Source organism: Nipponia nippon, unplaced genomic scaffold (assembly GCF_047370975.1).
Source record: "Nipponia nippon isolate SJK-2023a ecotype South Korea unplaced genomic scaffold, ASM4737097v1 scaffold_14, whole genome shotgun sequence".
In the NCBI taxonomy this organism is placed as follows: Eukaryota; Metazoa; Chordata; class Aves; order Pelecaniformes; family Threskiornithidae; genus Nipponia; species Nipponia nippon.
The window spans coordinates 12,700,388-12,718,388 of NW_028262330.1; positions in this window are offsets into that span (position 1 = coordinate 12,700,388).

Sequence of the window (18,001 nt, forward strand, 5' to 3'; positions counted from 1 at the left end):
ATGCACTATAATAAGCTGATCTGACGTCTCATTGCTTGAGTTGACACTTATTACTGGAAATCTCAGCTTGTTTTTTTACCGTCAGTGAGTCCTCTCTCATAATTTCCTCAGATTTCTTCCTGTCAGGTCACTTCAGTATTTCTTTGAAATAAAGACAGCCTTGTAAATAAACGATAGCCAAGATGCTTCCCAGTGAGATAAGACAAGCTCCATCAGGAGAAGAAATGAGGATTTGGTGCAGAGTCAACAAGAAACATGTCTTTTGTTGCAATTGCTAACTAAGTGTAATTAACTTCCTGATGAGGTGCAGGATCTTAAGAACTGATTAGACTTATAGACTAATAATTATTCATGAGAAATTAAAAGACACTACTTACAGGGAACTGAATGCATTAAAAAGAATTTTAAAAGCTCACTGAAGCAAACACATCCATGATCCAAGGCTGCAAATGAATTGTCAGATTGATTGCTTCTGGGCAGGGTGCTCGTGGGGAGTGGAGGGAAACCAGCTCCCCTAACTTTGCATCTCTGAGTAAGGTAGCTAGCCTCAGGGAATTGCCAGGCTCTGGAGGGAGAGTGGCGCAGCCCACCCCATGTCAGAATTGTTCTATGAAACTTCTGCTTACATAGAGGCATATTATAGAGGTTAGGAGGTGAATCCCATGGGTGTTTCAGGGAAAATACTGGTCTTTGATGGGGTAATTCCTTCATCTCCCTGAGATACCCCATCATGTCCCAGGATGCCACTGTGCACAGAGACTAGCGTGCATATCAGGGCAGTCACAGTCTCAGGATGGAGCAGGATCTGGAGAGCATGGAGAACCCATAACTCACAAACCAAAAAGATCCTTATGGACACAAGGCACTCCTAGAAAGCCCTGCAACAATGCGTCCTGGACTCAGCCTGGTCAAAACTGTGATAGCAGCTAATGCCCCTTTAGTTTGACTCAGTAGAGCAGCACCAGGGACAAACAGTGCTCTTGTTTGCCAGACACAACATCTGAAAGCACTTTCCCACCTCATCAGATTGTCTAGTGCAAGAGAAGTGCAGTTCACAAGGTGAGCACCGATTGCTTGTGTTTGCTGAGGAGCCATCAGTAAGTGGCCGCCACTGTTTGGGCTTCACCTTCCCGCGGGAGAGGCTGTTCAGAGCTCATATCAGATCTTAGTCAAGTTTTCTTCTAATCCTAGTCTGGGCCAAGTGCTCCTCTGTGTAGGCCCTGACTGGCTGCTCTAAGAGGGATAGCCTGTTCATCATAGTCTCCAAGTCACTGAAACACCTCTTCAGTCTTTCATCATTGTGTGCTGCTTTGGTGATCAGATTTGGCTCCACCAGGATAAAGCCAAGTGATCTTTGTGATCTCTTTGGACTCAGACATATAGCAGAATACACCATGTTATGATAATATAAAATAAAACCTTTTAAGGGAGGAACACAAATCTGGAGTTCTTACAACGAAGTGGAGTTTGGGGCTTCCTAGTTTCTTCTTGACTCTTCAGCTGATGAAAAATGGTGTTGTCCTTATATCTTGATTTTCCTGGAAATGGGATTTGGTGGACTTGTGGTATCATATTCCCAGCCAGTTTAGTATAAAAATGAAAGCACAAAACCATGTCTTGGAGTCTGGGACAGACATGTAAATCTGATTGTGAGATGGGAAATTCCTGTAAATCATGACTGTTTGAAACATCCTGAGTTTGCAATATCTGCCTGCTGCCATGCCAGAGTCTCGGGCTGCAGTGCGCTCCCCACGCTGGACAGTCACTGCAACAGCTGAGATTTTCCTAATTCCATTGTAAGGTCCAATTCCCTGTGTCCAGGGATTGCTTGTAGCCAGCTTCTTCCACCAGCAGTCCCGGGACCTTTCGTTTAGAAGATGAGAAATCCCAGAGTGTGTTGGCACAGCAGAAATGTCCACCACATGTGTGTGTGTCATGGTGGTACAACCAGGCCACTCATCACGCTGGACTATGAACCCAGCCTGGCAGGAGGGATGAGATGACTGCTCTTCATTCCCACAGGCACGGCTCCACACCTGCGACCTGGCGCACTGCAGCAGGAGGACAACCTGGTGCAGAAACCCCCATATGTTGGCTCCCGCTGATACACTCTTTCTATTTCTCTTTCCCCACTTGCCTAATCTTCTCCCTGTGAATCCTTGTGCCTCCTTGCAGTGCCTTTCTCCAGTGAATGCAGATGATGCTACTTTCCACACAAGCAGCCTCAAGGGTACCCATGCTGGATGCACTCCATTGGTGATCCCCTTTATCTGAACAACACAAATAATGTGTCATACTCAGGGAGCCTGTGACACCCAGATGGTTTCATCCAAGAGAAGACAGCAATCATGGCTCAGAGCTTACAGCCACCCATGAACATGCAGGACTCACATGAGACAGCAGTAACTCTGCTCTGTTCAATGCAGGAAAATAACCAAAGCTTAATTTATCCTTCAGCACCAGTAGCTTCCCTTTTGATCCAGAACAAGTATCTGGACTGCCACTAAACCAGGTTACTACTGCCCTAGCACTGGGAGGAGATTTTTGGCTTTCTCACTGTCAGGATTCTCACATCTCCTGGTTTTACAGAATTGAAGCATTGTTGGGAATTCCCTACATTTGGCCTTAATTACAACATTGCAAATTAAAGGGTAATCAGCAGCAGCATGCCAAAGTCTCCAGGACTCCTGCAGCTCTGAACAGATCCAGGCACATCTAAACTGCCTGTACTTGTTCCTTGCAGAAGGGTCTGCCTGATTATTATTTAGCTATTGCCAGTGAAAGGCAGGCCAAAGGCAGCCTTTTGGGCAGGAGTCTAACAAGAGCACTGGCAAGTGCAGCGGCTGAGTTCCTTGGCAGCGTTGTGGCACACACTGCATGCTGCTCTGCACCTCTGTCAGTTTGACAAGCCCTCTGGCAGCTCCAGGTGTTCACGTAAAGTGTCAGATGTAAAAAGAAAACATTAATTTGGAAGGTACTGACCTAACAATGCAGTCAGGGCATTTCTAGTACTCATGCCACTCACCCAGGGAAATGAGTCAGCAGAGGAGAAGAAATTGCTTGTATGCAACAGACCAGAACTTGGTCTCTTAAAGGTGAGCTGGTTGGATAGATACTCTGCTCCCCAGCTGCATCCCCTATATCTCTCTGACACATCACATTGTTATTTTATAAATGGGCACCTGGCAGTGAGAGAGAAGGTGAGTTTGTCTGGCTCTTCCAGTCCTGGATCAGCTCACTGGGAATACTGCTGAACAGGAGGGTTTAAACAGGCTCTTAATCATGTCAAGCAGAAAGTGTGTCAGTCTAAATCAATACAACCAACTTTTGGATATACAAGCAGCCTCTGACCTGTGCTAAATGGCTCCATTCAGACTTGAACACACTAATATCACTGCACAAGGAAACATAAGAGGTGTGATGAAGGAATTGTGTAAACCAGCTGCAAGGAGTCTTCTACTCCGTTTTTTTCAGTGACATGGATGTCTGTTTAATGGTCCCTACTCTGCTTACCAGTCAAGAGAAAACAGCTGAGGAAGAAGGGATAATCAAAAGCAAATGTCAGCACTTTTCTTGCTGTTTGATCTTTCCTTCCTAAAAACAATAGCCCTTGGACCCAGCAGGAACTGGGGCCTTTTGCTAGGAGCCATGGGCAATCAAGGAACTGCAGTGCTACAAGACACACCTGGAAGGGTCAACCATATGCCCAGAGACACTCGCTCCTGTCATGTAAAAATCTGGGAGACCCTGAAGATTCAACTGTTTTGTACATCCTTTCTTGTCCTCTTCATGACAGCCTTTCACTATAGGGGCTGGCAGCTGGAGCTGTTGCAAGGTGCACATCACTCTCCAGCACCAGTCCCTATGCTTCGTATCCACCTCTTACAAGTCAGTGGCAATGGATCCTCACAGCTGCCCCCACGCAGCGAGTCATGACAGTCCTGCTCCAGTGAATGCATGAACCAGGTGTGTGATGGCAGGGGCAACCTCAAATACAGAGGTGAGAATAATTCTGGAGCCTGTCTTCCCTGAGGTGCCTTATTCCCAGTTTCTGCTGGTCTCCCCAGCTGCCAGTCTGTTCTGCTTCCTGGCATCATGCAAATCTTCTCGCTCCTCCTGTCTCCTCTCTGTCCTTCCATATTTATTGTCTCTAAGGTGACCAGACATAACTGTGCTGGTAGCAAAGCACAGTCCCTGTCCTTCCATGGCATCTTCTCTGACAGTTATCCCTAACATTGCAGATTATGCTGTTTGAAAACTGCGCTGTGCTAAGTACTGTCAGAAATCCCCTCTGGTTACTACAGGCCAGCTCTTTGCTGTGATACCTCCTGTCCTGCCAACAATAACACTGGTGCTGGCAACACTTGCACCAGCCTACAGTGCTGCATGCTGTATTCCCCCCTCCTTCCCTCTGAGTGCAGGTGAAGATGTTGAATTCCTGCCCCAGAACCCATCTGCCCACCTGAAGTTCAGGCAAGCATTCCCAAAAAGGGCTGGGTCCACCTGGGAAATAACCAAATAGTATTATCGTTCTCCATTTGGAAGGAGGAAGGTAAATGGAGATACAGTGACACTGAATGTATAAAGTAAATGTAGTTAGTTTTGCCAGGTTGTTCGATAACAAAATGCTAATAAAAACCCAAATAAACAGGAAATTCAGTTCCAGTCTCATCATATTCTGCAGAGATGTATTGAACTGGCATTTTTATAAACTGAAAGATATCTCTGTTACCAGAAATGTAGGTCTATATAGCTAGAATGAAGTTCTGGAAATGTGTTTTTTTATGAAAAACAGAATGAAAAAATAAGGAATCTAGTGTGCATTTTTTTCTTTCCTGAACCATTTCGAAGAGCGTGGTGGCCAGGTCCCTCAGAGCCAGACAGCTGTTGCAGTGAGATCGGTTATGAGCAAGGTATATGACTGCTGTGTTGGCTGGCAGTGTTAAGGTAAAACCTAGTTGGAACAATTTATTTATGACGCAACAGATGCTTTTAGCCCAGTTAGGAGTGTCAGCTAATTTGTTGTTTGAAGGACGTAGGATCAAAGTCTCTAAGGCAGAAGTGTGCATATTCTTGACATTTTTCTCCATCTAGCTCCTTAAAACAAGCTCCTCAAAACTATCTCCTTGCAGGTCCAAGCTCAGACCTCACCGGCTGAGTGAAGGGGACTCAGACAGCAAGGACAGGAGATGGCTTTGAGGCCAGCATATCTCAGACATCTTGCTGGGGCAGGCAGATATGTCACTGGAGGTTAGAGGAGCCCCACGCTTCTCTGGTGCAGCACCTGGAGTCAGGCAGCCCTGGGAACACTTCAGTCACTTGTATCCCATGCTGGCCCTTTTCCTGCTCATGGGTGAGCTTGTGCTGAGCTGGCCCACTTGGCTATGCATGAGGGGACTCCAAAGTTAGTAAAAGATGCCCTTGTGAGGGACATTTATCCTCTATGACCCTTGTCATCCATGGTTGCTCTTTCTGTACCCAAGCAATCTTTGTGCCAGACAGTTCCTCTGAGTACTTGGTCTCCATTTTCTTGGCATCTACTGGCCCCTGGGTGTAGAAAACTCATACCTTGCCGGGAATCAGAGAGATATCTGCCTTCCTCCAGCTGTCCATATATTTTGCAGCTAAGTGTTACAAACACCATCAATTCATCAACCAGTCCACCTGTGGGCAGGGTGCTTGTCCAAGTCCTCATCTCTCCCTTTCACTACCCTCCCCACACATTAGCCCTTGTCATTTCTTCAGCTTCTTTATGGATGATTTGGATTCCTTATAAAAAATTTCAAAAAGGAATACAGATTCTCACCTATATTTTATTTTCTCTCCTTCTCATGCCTTCTCCAGCATGTCTATTCTTTCAGAGATATTTCTAAGAGCCTCTGCATTCCCCTTGACCCCTCCCTATGTTTTATTTTCCCATTTGCAGATCTTACTTCTTCCTTTGCATGTCTGATTCATTAATTACACTCTGAAAAAAGCTCAGACAAATCTAAATGAGGCAAACCCCCAAGGGCACGTGACGATATGGCTTCAGGAAGGGCACCTGTCCATTCTCTTCAGCCTCAAAGCCAACTGAGGTGCAAGCCTGCTGCAGCCTGGCAGCTGCGTAGATGAGCTGGTATGGAGGCCAGGTTAATATATCCATAGAGAATATGGGCAGACTACATGTAGGACTGTGTCCAGAAATGTAGATGCACCTTAGGTTGAAGCTTCCACCCTCCTCCAGACCCCTGAGGCTTTCATTGTGAGGGAAAGCAGGTCTATGGGAGCCTATGCACCATATCTAGGTTCAGCTTGATTATTTGTTTGGTGAGGAGTGGCAGTGCTGCTAGAGTCTGATAACACATCTCACTTTACCTGTCAACTGGCAGGTGGGGAGTGAAAGGTCTATGGGTGTGCGGGGTAATGCAAACACTCTGTAATACTGGCAGCTAAGGGTGCTGCAGAATCATTCTGGAAAATTAAGGTTCTTGAAGTCCCTCACTGAAGATCTAAACCATTCCTGAGGGAACTAGCCACATACCACTAGAGAAGGCAGTGTAAGGAAAGAGACTGCCTATGCCACCCAAGCAGAAAATGGACTTACAGATTTCTACAGAAACTCAGGATCTTCTCAGCACCTGGGTATATCAGAGTCTCATCCCAGAACTGCATGCACCACATAGCTAAAAAAGCTGGTGAACTAAACAATGGATTTTGTTCAGCTAGTTTGACCTGCCTCAATCTTGACCTAGAAGACCAACAGTGAATTAGTGACTGAGGTACAAAGACGTTTGAGGAGCCCTATACTTGGTTTCCTGTAGTTCTATTTAGACTTTGTTTCCATTTCGTTCTGCTTAATCTTGACATACCACCTGAAACAACTACGCAAACTGCGTGGCACTAGGGAAAGATTTCATGTCCTGCCCAGTCATTAACGTGAGACTGGAGATGAAACTTAACAGCTAAATTAAATCTGATCTTGATGACAGAAACAAACAACATCTAATGAGTATCTCAGCAGTCTTGTCATACAGTCCTGTCCCCTGGATTTGCATTGACAAAGGCTGCTGATGACAGTGGCAGAAACCTGAGAAAAATAATTCAGACATGAGTTCAGTATATAAACAAAATTGTCTTTCTCCTTCACAAACTAATCCCTTTAGAGCTTATGCATATGGGGATAAAGTTGAGCATGAATTAACAGAGCATTATGGGAATAGTAACAAGAGGTTTGGTCCTCTGCAAAGAATACATAAACCAGATCCATCACTCATTGGATTCTGCCTTGGGGGTCTCCACATCCTCTTTTGATTTGTGTCTAGCATCCATTCTTTTGGAGAGGAGAGATGTCTTTCCAAAATGCACTATTAATTAACTGCTATATCCCAAAGCACTTTCTGTGGGCTCACAAGCTTTAGATCAATGCATCATCAAGACCTGCACTGCTCATCACGGGTCTTTTAGGCAATAGGTAAAAGGAGCATAAGGGAGCATGTATTTTTCTAGCTCTTGTAAATATTGGGGTAGGTTAACAGCATGGTCTGGCAATATTTTAACCATTTAGCATCATGATTCTTTCACTCATGTATCCCAGGAGATGTTACTGGTGCCAATTGGCCTGATTGGTGTCATTTTGGGTGACTGTCCTCAGAAGAGACTGTGGGTGCTGGTAAGAGAGATAAATGGTGCGTTGCTCAGGAAGACTTAGGTGTGTCATACTTTTTCAGCTAGCTCTCAATTTCCTGTATTTGGGATATGGGTTTTGAATTCTCCTCCAGAGGGCCCTAATTCACACCCTGAGTGCTTAACCTTGAGCTCTGAATCACCCTGCTGTGCCAAAAGGCTCAATTTTCAAACACAGAGAAACTTAAAAGAGGGTTGCCCAAGTCAATTCACCACATCTTGCCTGGACTTCCTGCTTTAATCTTCATTTGAACATTAGCTTTGGTAGCATCCTCACAGAGCTGACATACCGTCTTCTCTCAAAATATTCCCTTACACTGCATTCATCCAACAAATCTGGCCAAGGGTGTGGGAAAGGATGTATTTGTTCTTCCCATGTACCTGAAGAGCAGCTCCAGATAGTTTTGATGTTTTTGTTTTTGTTTTTTTTTTTAGTTTTTTATTTTAGGAGAAGCACTAGAAATGCCAAATCCAGACCTGATGGTGCCTTTAGCTGATTCTAAAAGGCAGCTTCTCCAGACCACCTCATTCTACCTGTCCTGAATTCTGCCACTTGCAGGGGCAGGAGCAACATCTCAATCAATGTTACTCATCAGAAACCACTCTGTCTGAAAACTAGACTTAGGACAGGTCTTAGATGAACAGTTCTTGGCCTACGTAACCATATAGCAGCAAATATCCAGTGCAGAATATAGTTTTTTGCCAATAAGTATATTTTCTAGATTACTCAAACCCAGCACAAACATCAATACCCTCAACTTTTCTTAACACCCAGCTGATGGTAGCTGAACTCCAAGCGAACTATGTCTCAGCCCGACATCAATTTGTCTCCACTGTGATGGGCCATCCCACAGTCTGCCCACTGAAGGAGTTAAAATGCATACCTTTCCTGTAAAACAGCTGGGGAAATGGACTCCATGGATCTGCCTCCCTCCCCTGTAAGCCCTGACAGCTTCCTGCAGGGGCAAGAGGAACTTTTTATTGCTTTCCCTCATGTCCTGCAAGGCACACCCTGCTAGGAGGAAAGGTGGTGCTGGATCCTCTGCTTTCTGCTCTTGAAACCTGCCTAATTCCCATGATGATGCTGGAGCTGTGGGTGTTGCCAAGGGCATAACTGGAAGGCAGAGGCAGACCTTCACAAGAGTCCAACAGTGCAGTATGGCATTCAGGCCCCTTATTCTGTCTTTCAGGCCCCTCATAAAGATACATGAGAAGAGAAACTGTAGGAGTACAGAAAAGCTCTCAGACCCCAAAGCCTATAGGTGAGAAGAGACCTAATCAATTTGAAAACCAAGCCCCCTTTGAAGTCTGCATAGAACAACAACTTGTAGCCCATGGTGCTACGGCTGCAGTCTCATACCTCCAAGTGGTCAGACAGCTCCAAGATAGCTCTGTCACATCTGCTCAGGGAAATCTCATCTCACAGTGAGTCCACTGCAACAGCTGAAAATCTAGGAAAGTCACCCAAAGCAGGCAAGGACAGCATGACCTCTGCAAGGAAAAGCATGAGAGATCCCTCTTTTTCACACCCAGATGAACTGAGCATTCACACTGGCCAGCTCTGCTCGGAGGGGAAAGAAGAGAAAACGGTTAGTGGCTGAAAAAAAATAAACATTTTGCAACAGCAAGATGAGCTGAAGACCTAATATTTCTGGAAAAAATGGCAGACCAGATCTCAGTGAAAAGCACAAAAAATGGGTTCAGATACAGAGAAGCATATTCATTTCAGGAGAGGATGGGAATGTGAACAAAGTCTATTTTGCTTTTGTACATGCCAGGGCTGTGTTCAGATTGGTACCCAGTATCTTTTTCCTGTGGACCGCCAACCCTCTGCCTTCAGTTCATTGGAGTCATCCTGCATAAGGCAGCTGGTAGGACTGTTGAAGCTTATCTGGGCCACAGATATCTCTGGAAGAGTCACGCTGTTGCAGTGATGGGTATGAAAGAAACAACCAACGTGGACCACATTTTGTCTCCAGGTTTCTTTCACAGTTTGCATTAGTTGATAGAACAACAAACACTGTATTTCAAGTGGCTTTACTCCTTTTTCATCTAAACTGGCTACAGTCCCTGAAGTTCCCCAGATAATTCAGAAAGCCAATGAAGAGCTTGACTTTGTTCAGAGACCTCATTGAGCTATACCTCTAATATGGAACACTCATCTTGCTCAAATAACTACTCCCACTCTCATCCAACAGGTCAGATCTCATTCATTGAGTAAAGAACCATAGTAGTGAACAGAACTGCTGACTGATTTCCCTTTGCAGCCCTGCCTGGATCTCCTGCAAATGCAGAGCAGTGCATGGGCCTTGACTGACTGTCCTGCACCCAGTGGGACAGACAATCTTGCTGACCAAAAAGTCTGACACATGGTCTTGTTGGCTGTGCTGTCAGTGGATTCTGGTGTTTGCAGAATCTTGTGCATGAAGGAACCCTCCCTAACAGTGCTCTCCAAGCTGGGATTTAAGCCCTGCTCCAGACTCTTTTTCTGTAGGATTTATGCAAGCTCTCTGTTTACCCTTACAGAGGTCACCTCCTTCTTGGGCTCCAAGCCCCTTTTGGCTTTGATAACTTGCTACTAGCACTGACAGCGCATTCCACTTTGGGGGACTGAATAAAACCACCCTTAAAGCAGGTTATAAATCAATAGGATGGGATAGGGCAAAAGCAGGAACAGAAGTAATTGTACAATCATAAGGCTGGAAGTGAGATAGGCAGATCTCCCAGAGGAGCTAGCCAAGAGTAATACATGTGTAGGTTTACAAAAGAGCTCCTGTAAATGGAGATAACAGATGTGGTAGTGAATATAGCCTTTGTCAGTGCAGTATAACTGGGATGTTCAATGGCTTCACAAAAATACGTGGACTACTAATTGCTATAGCACCTGCATTCCTTGGCTAGCGCAAAGCTCCAAACCTTCAAGGAGATCAAAAAAAGGCTGAAAGTTTCCTGGCTTGCAGACAGCTGCTTTTTTCAGCTCCCCTGGGAAATTGCACAGTGACAGCTTGGATCAGCCCCAGCAAGTCCACTTGGAAACTGCTCATTTTGCTGTGGAAGCAAGCAGGAGATCACACTGGGTCCTGCAAAATGAGCAGCGAGGTTGTATTTTTCTTCTTCTAGTTGGTCAAGGTGGCAGTTCCTGAGGAAGGACTCTTTATGCTGAGAATGGAGTGAAATGATCTCACTCAGCCTGGATTGCCCGTGTCTCCATGGGCTTCTTCGGGCAGCAGGGATTGACTGTTCACTTTCAGCGTCGCCTTCTCGGCTGCTGCAGTGGTTCCAATCAATCTTGCAATCACTCTGCATAGGACAGGTGTTGTTCAGAGAGAACTCCTAGCATGTGCCTTGTGGTCAGTAAGGCCACGGTCCTTGTGATTCCTAAACTCAGCAGTGCTCTGAAAGTCATGCTCCAACATATAAGACTTCACAGTAAGTCCCCCAGGGAACTCGTGGTTCCAACCAAGTGTCAGTTTGGGGCTAGGAGACCCTATTAACCTCATTGTCTATCAGCTGTGCTCAGGCTGGCACGCTGCTGATATATATAATTAAGATAGTTGTGCCCCCCCACACTGTGCTGCCAAGCCTCTGGCATCACATGGCCGGGTGCTTGGCACAGGTCTCCCCGCTGCCCAGTCCTCACTCCCCAGGGCTGAGGGAATTTCATGCCTTTCTCAAGAAGATGTCTTAAAACCCCAGCTCCCGAAGTACCAGTGCAATCCTTCCCATTTTCTCTCACATGACAGGCGAGACCCTTGGTGTACCTTCTGGACTGTGATCCCTGTTTTCTCTTTGTTTCTCTCTTGGTCTTTCCTTATTTCAGCAAAGGCTTGAAGACCCTTGTGGCAGAGAACTTTCCAATGAGAGCTTTCACTTCTCAATATCTGTGGATCTCTACCTCAGCCACATCATTTTTTTGTATTCTTTTGCAGACTGTCCTCTGCTGAGCTTCCCACTTGCTGTATTCTCCAGCCATTGGTGATACTCATTATTTCTGGATGCAAAAATATGAAAGAAGAAAAAGCTCTTTCAAGTTGCACAGGCTGGGCTATCTTGTCACTAATCTAGGGGGTGGGGGGGTGGGAAGCAGCAACCACCAAAGCCTCCCCACACGTGTCTCTGAGCAGTTTGAAACAGACAGGACTCCTGTGATGCTGGCAATACCGTGCAGCTCTGCAGGGGAAAGAGCTACTTGCAGCAGAGGTTTTAGAGGTGCAAGCTGCAAAGAAAAGTGATCCTGCTTTAATGAGTTACCTTAATTTCCTTAAACTTTACTTTCTATAATCCCCTCTAATGAGTTACTTTTCCTCAACAGAATAAGGGTTACAGATAGTGTTTCAGCTCTTGGTTCATCCCATAAGTGAAGTAAAATATATGAGCTTAAAGGTATGTACAATGTGGGTTTGCTTATGAAAAGCAGACTTTCTGGCTTACTAGAGCTGCCCCCACTGTGAGTATCAATCCCACCAGCTCACTGCAGTGTCCCTTAGGAGATCCCAGCAGGAAGAAGGCCCTGGAGCTCTCTCTGCTTATCCCCTGCTACACTCATACCTGTTCAAGGTCGCTGATGGGGATGTGGTAGAGGATGTTGCTGAAGATGTGACTGTGAAGCACTGTAGTGGAAGCACCAATCAGCTAGTGTGTGTTAACCTGCTTTGGGGCAAGATGAAGTGCACATCCCCAGGTGACTCCACTTCTGCTGCCACAAGCCCCTGAGCTGACACAGGGATCACCCTGTAGGAAAGGGATTAGAATAGCACTGCTGCTGCACCCTAGGCCATCTGGGCTACCAGGCTCAAAGGCTTAACCCCACAGAAGTATGCCTCCAGGTTACAGAGGCAGCAGGGCTAAATCTTGCTTTCAGGATCCAAAGCATACAAATATATTAGATGGATCCTGAATTCAGCATCCCATGCATGTCCAACTAGAAGAGATTTACTAAGTCTTTAAGGTTCTCTATAAGCCTTTTCTCTTATAACTGCTTTCAGGATCAGAAGTATCTGCCAAGCATACTGTGCACAACCCCCTCTCCACACCCACACATAGACTGACATTTCATTTCAAGCTATGCTAATCCGTAGCTCTTCCTGCAGTCATGCAGTGCTCAGTAATATTTTATTTATCATAGGATTTAACCTTTTTGTAGCTTGAAAGGTGTCTTCTTTGAGAAGGTGATGCTTCTTTATTGCCACACAGACTTGGTGGCCTTTAGGCTCTACAGAAATATTCTTCCAAATCTTAAGCCTTTTCTACTTCTATCAGCTTCCATTTCTTGGTATTTCATGTGTCAGGTCATTAAGTTAGACCTGGTGGATTCTTCTTTTTGTTTTAATTATTTGCAGACTTGATGATCTTAAGGGTCTTTTCCAACCTTAATGATTCTATGAGTCTATGATTCTCTGGGGGATGTTTCTTAGATTTACACACTGGTTTTGGATGGCGTTTTATGCCTCTGTTTGGATCAGGTGAAGCCAAGGAGACATAAAACCAAAACTATTCTGGGCAAGACTATTAAACTTCTTTTTTTCTCCGTTAGATTAGGCTCTTTCCATAGATAGGCTCTTCTGAGAACATCTCAGCTTAGAAGACCTCCGTAGATCCATGGATGCAATGACCAGCCCAGTGCTCAGATGGGCCTTGGGCTATCCCAAATTTGTACTATACGTGCCTGCCAGAAAAGGCACCTCTCATCAGCAGAGTGCACTGATTGCTATAGTCAGTCACTCAGCATGGCCAGTGTGGGCCCACAGCCTAAGGAACACATTTTTGGAGATAACAGAAACTGCAGATAGAATGGAAATAACCTGTCAGGAGTGAGTCCAGGGCCAAGGCACAGGGCACCAGGTGCTTATGTGTGTTGCTCAGAAATGAACCCAGCTTTGGGGCTGACTGTTCTTGCTTTCTTGCCTGCATATCTGTGCTGTTCAAGAACATGAGAGAAGCCAAATCTGGCTCCTGCCTGGTAAACTCAGTGGGATCTGAGTATCTGAGAGCAGCCCCACAGCTTCATGGGTCTCTGGAGACCTGCTTGTGAGGGAAGGGGAATGGTGACTATCAGAAACAGCCTGAAGGGGTGATAACTTTCAGTGAGAAGCCAACCAGTAGCCCTCAAACTTCTCACTCACTTTGGCATCCATGGGAAATCAGACTTAGAGCTCAGATGTTCATGAACACTGGGCATGGGGATTTTCCCATCAGGCAGACCTTTGTAACTACTGCTCTGCTGGTGCTGCTGCTCATAATCCTTCTCCACACAGGGCATCCCTGGCATTGCTGCTTTGCTTGGCAGAGTGGCACCATCTCCACCTCCAGAAGGTCCTCTGTCTACAGTGGAAGAGATGGTTTTGCTGCAAGCCTGCCTGAGGGCTTGACCCTAATCAGCTTCTTGGAACAAAGAGAGAGAGGTGAATCCCTGGAGTTACTGCAGAGAGCTGAGACTAGAGCATGGGGCACCCCAGGAACTGCCAAGGATTCAGAGCAATGTCACATGATACTAAACCTGCCCCCTGCGTTGAGAGCAGCAATGGACCACTTAGTCCTCTGCGACTTCATGGCAGGTTCCCAAGCTCTCTTTATAGAGGGAAAGGGTACAAGGGGCTTCTGTTAAGGGTCCTGTAGCGCCAGGGGAATAGGCATATAAGTTGGCATCCCATTGTCTTGTATTTGTGCTTCTCATCCCTGGCTCAAGCCTCAGAGGGGGTCATGCCCCACTTCAGTCCAGGAAGACACTTTAGCATGCTTTTCCAATTGGTTTCCTTCCTCTGAGAGTATCAGGTGTCCATGGTATCTGCATAATTTATAAAATGCCTCCCTGCCTGCCAGGGGAGAGGGAGGAAGATATTACTGAGGGTCTGAAAGGTTATGCCACCCTCCCTCTCTCAGGTCCTCTGAAAGAAGCCAAGAGGCCTTGATATACAGCTTTGTGTTTTGCTCTTGAATGACACTCCAATGTCAGGGCAGAGCATATGTGCTTCCAGAAACAGCTTTTGTCTGGTCTTACTGCTCGCTGGCCCTTTGCAGAGCTTTCTGGGCTGGGGTAGAATTGTAGGAGGTTCCTGCAGGTACTGTTTTACTTCTTAAACATTTTAAAGCAGAATTATTTTTTTTTCTTTCAGTCCCTTTGTAAAGAACACTTTGTACAAATAGCAAAGCTGAGTGCTGCCTTGGCATAAGAAGTCTCCCCACATCTCTCTGGCATTCATTCCTCCTCTGCCTTGGTGAGGCAGAGGGAAGGAGGGATCCTGGAGGACGCGCTCTGACTGTGCCGCTGGCTCTTTGGGCTGCACTATGGGCTTCGATGGGGTAAAACCCAGTAATATGAGCCCATCTTGGGGAACTTGAGCCTGTATCCAGACTAAGAAGCTCAGTGAAGCCAGAAAACAGCTAAGCACTGTCTGGCAATTGCCCACACCATCTGATCAGTAGCATGCTTCGTGGCATGGTTTTGAGCTGTGCTAACCAGGACTCTCCCAGGCAGTGCTCAGGGATGGCTCAGGGGTTAGCACAGATCAGGGACCATTCCCACTGAGCTTTTTAGATTCAACTACCTCTTTGTGTGGAGTTCAGTGGTATGACTACAAGCCATGTTACACCAAAGTCAGGGATGGGAACAATCCTGGGTGTGTTTAATTTCCAAAACAGTCACAGCATGGTTATCTATCTATCTGTTTCAGGCATTGGAACAGGCTGCCCAGGGCAGTGGTTGATTCTCCATCCCTGGAGGTATTTAAAAGATGGGTAGATGTGGTGCTCGAGGACATGGTTTAGTGGTGGACTTGGCAGTGATAGGTTAGCGATTGGACTCGATGATCTGAAGGGTCTTTTCCAACCTTAACAATTCTATGATTCTATGATTCTATGATTCTATTAAGGCTGCAGTTCTGAAAAGTGCAATGGTTAGTCATTCAGTAGTCCCCCCACCAGAGAAGGCATGCATATAGGGCCCTAAGAAATCTACCCATTGTAAGTACACAGGGACAGCATATTTCAACATCAGATCTTTCTCATTCTTAACCCAATCACACTCCAAAAAAGCAAGACATCAACAGTGCAATGCAGAACAAAGTCAAGAGAGATGTTTCATAGCTGCATGCAACATGCTCCATGTATTCTCACTGCTGTTGGTATGGTACATAAAGTATATAAATTAAATATTTAAAAAATATTGAACTGTAGAGTACTATTTCTCCATTTTCTGCACTCATTATAAACAAATACTATACTAGACACACCACACCCCTCTCCCTGGCACACACACATTCATCAAAATGCAAACACATGGATATTCATGTGTCAACCATGGCTTGCATTAACTTGGTGATATTAATGTGAGCTTTCCAGGCATGTTTCAGTACAACTGGGCAACTCAGGGAAGTTTCCAGAAAAAGGTGAAAGGACATAAAAAAATTGGGTAATGATGGTGGTTAGCAGAAGAGAGTCCTACACTGGTAATGACCTCTGAAAAGCTGCGTAGGCAAGCGATGAGTAGCAGAGTGTCACTGAATATGTGAACCTGCCCCAAATCGCACAGTGAGGAGAGACCAGGGGATTCCCCTTGGATTCCTTTAGACTTGGCTGCTAGGAATGGTTTTTTAAATTTAGTTAGACACATAAAGATGCAAATAAGCACCCAGCAGGATTTTTAAAAGCATATAATCCCTGGTAATTTTGTGGGAGTAAGGTGCCTGAATACAGATAAGAATCTGGCTTTAGGTTCCTAGACATCTGCAGAATAAATCCCAATAGATGCCTACCTACTCTGTTAGATACCTACATATATTTTTCTTCTCTGGAACCTGTTTAAACATGAGCCTCTGCTAATCCACAGAGATGCTGTTTGGGTTTCTCAAGGACTCCTGGCAGGCAGCAGCAGCGCTGGGAGGGAAACCTTGAAGTTTCTGTAAAGCAGCGCTCCCTGTGATTACTGTAAGGAGTGTGTGTCTGCTGAAGGCATAATAACTGACTGGTACAGTAACAGCTGAAAGTTCTGGCATTGCAATAGTCAAATTATATGCAAAATGCATGCATCCTCATTACTCATTAATTAATCTAAATAATTGACTATTTCAGAAGTATGTCTGATCTGCCTCTTCTGCAGCTGCTTCGTTTGCTGATCTATTGTTCTGCGGACACATATTAGAAATATTTGTGAAATGTATAAAATATTTAGCATTTGAGTATTGCATGAGGAAATATGCTTTTTATCCAAATACTCCAGAAGCAATTAATTAATACCATAGCCTCAAAGAAGAGAGCTGTTCATAAATCATTGTCACTAAACCAACCTGTTCTTGTTGCTCGAACAAAATAGTTAGTCTTATTTGCACAGCCATAGATCAGTCTTCTAGGCCCCTGTATGATCAAAGAAGGAGCTTAATAAATATCTTCCTTGAGCAAAAAAAAGCTTCCAGGCAGTTTACACTCCAACAAGACTTGGAGTGCATGTTTTTCATGTTAACAGAGTGAAAATTTTCATCCTCGGTAAGATTCAGTCTACACCATATGGTTTGTGAGTATCCCAATCTCTTTAAGAGCAAAGGGCTGGCTCTACATGCACAGGTACGAGGTTTAATCCTGCCAACAGCCCCATTAAGTGCATTCTGTTGTAGCATGATTTATAGGACATATCTTCCATTTTTATTTTGGTAATCCAAATTTCTGAGAGGACTTAAAACAATAACAAAAAATTAATAGCAATTAGACCAACTAGACAAAGCCATGTACAGCTTAGCTAGGTGAGAAGCTTCCCTAACCTGGACTGTTTTGCAAAGAGGCAGGTTGAGGGGTTGCACAACCCAGCCAAATTCCCCAGGCTGTCCACAGCAGAGCCAAGGGCAGACCTGAGCCCTCCACCACCTCCAGCCTGCCCTGGCTCCCCTGGACCATGCTGCTGCGCTGTGAGAAGATGCAAATACCTGGCAGGACTCCATAGTGGGAGAGGCACTCTCTGGGCTGGTGGGTTAGGTAAGATTCATTAGAAGCGTTCATTAGAAGGGAGCAGGGACCATGGCCTTGACGACTCCGTGCTGATAATATCATAGGGAGCATGTGTCACCATGGCATTGAGTCCTGGGACTATCATGGTGCATCTCACTTCACTCAGGGCTCCAACATCCCTGACATGGAGGAACAAGGGCTCTCCACCCTCTGATGTCTCCTGCAGGCAGGGAGCATCCACTGGCATTTTCCCTCCAGACAGAGCTAGAGAATAGCTTTGTTATTGAAACAACAACTGTAATCTAAAATGTTTATTTTCCTTTTGGTTTTGTTGTCCTTTGCCTGGTGGGAGGGACAAGCAATGCCAACAGCTTTCCAGATGACCTAACATCCATCAAAGGAT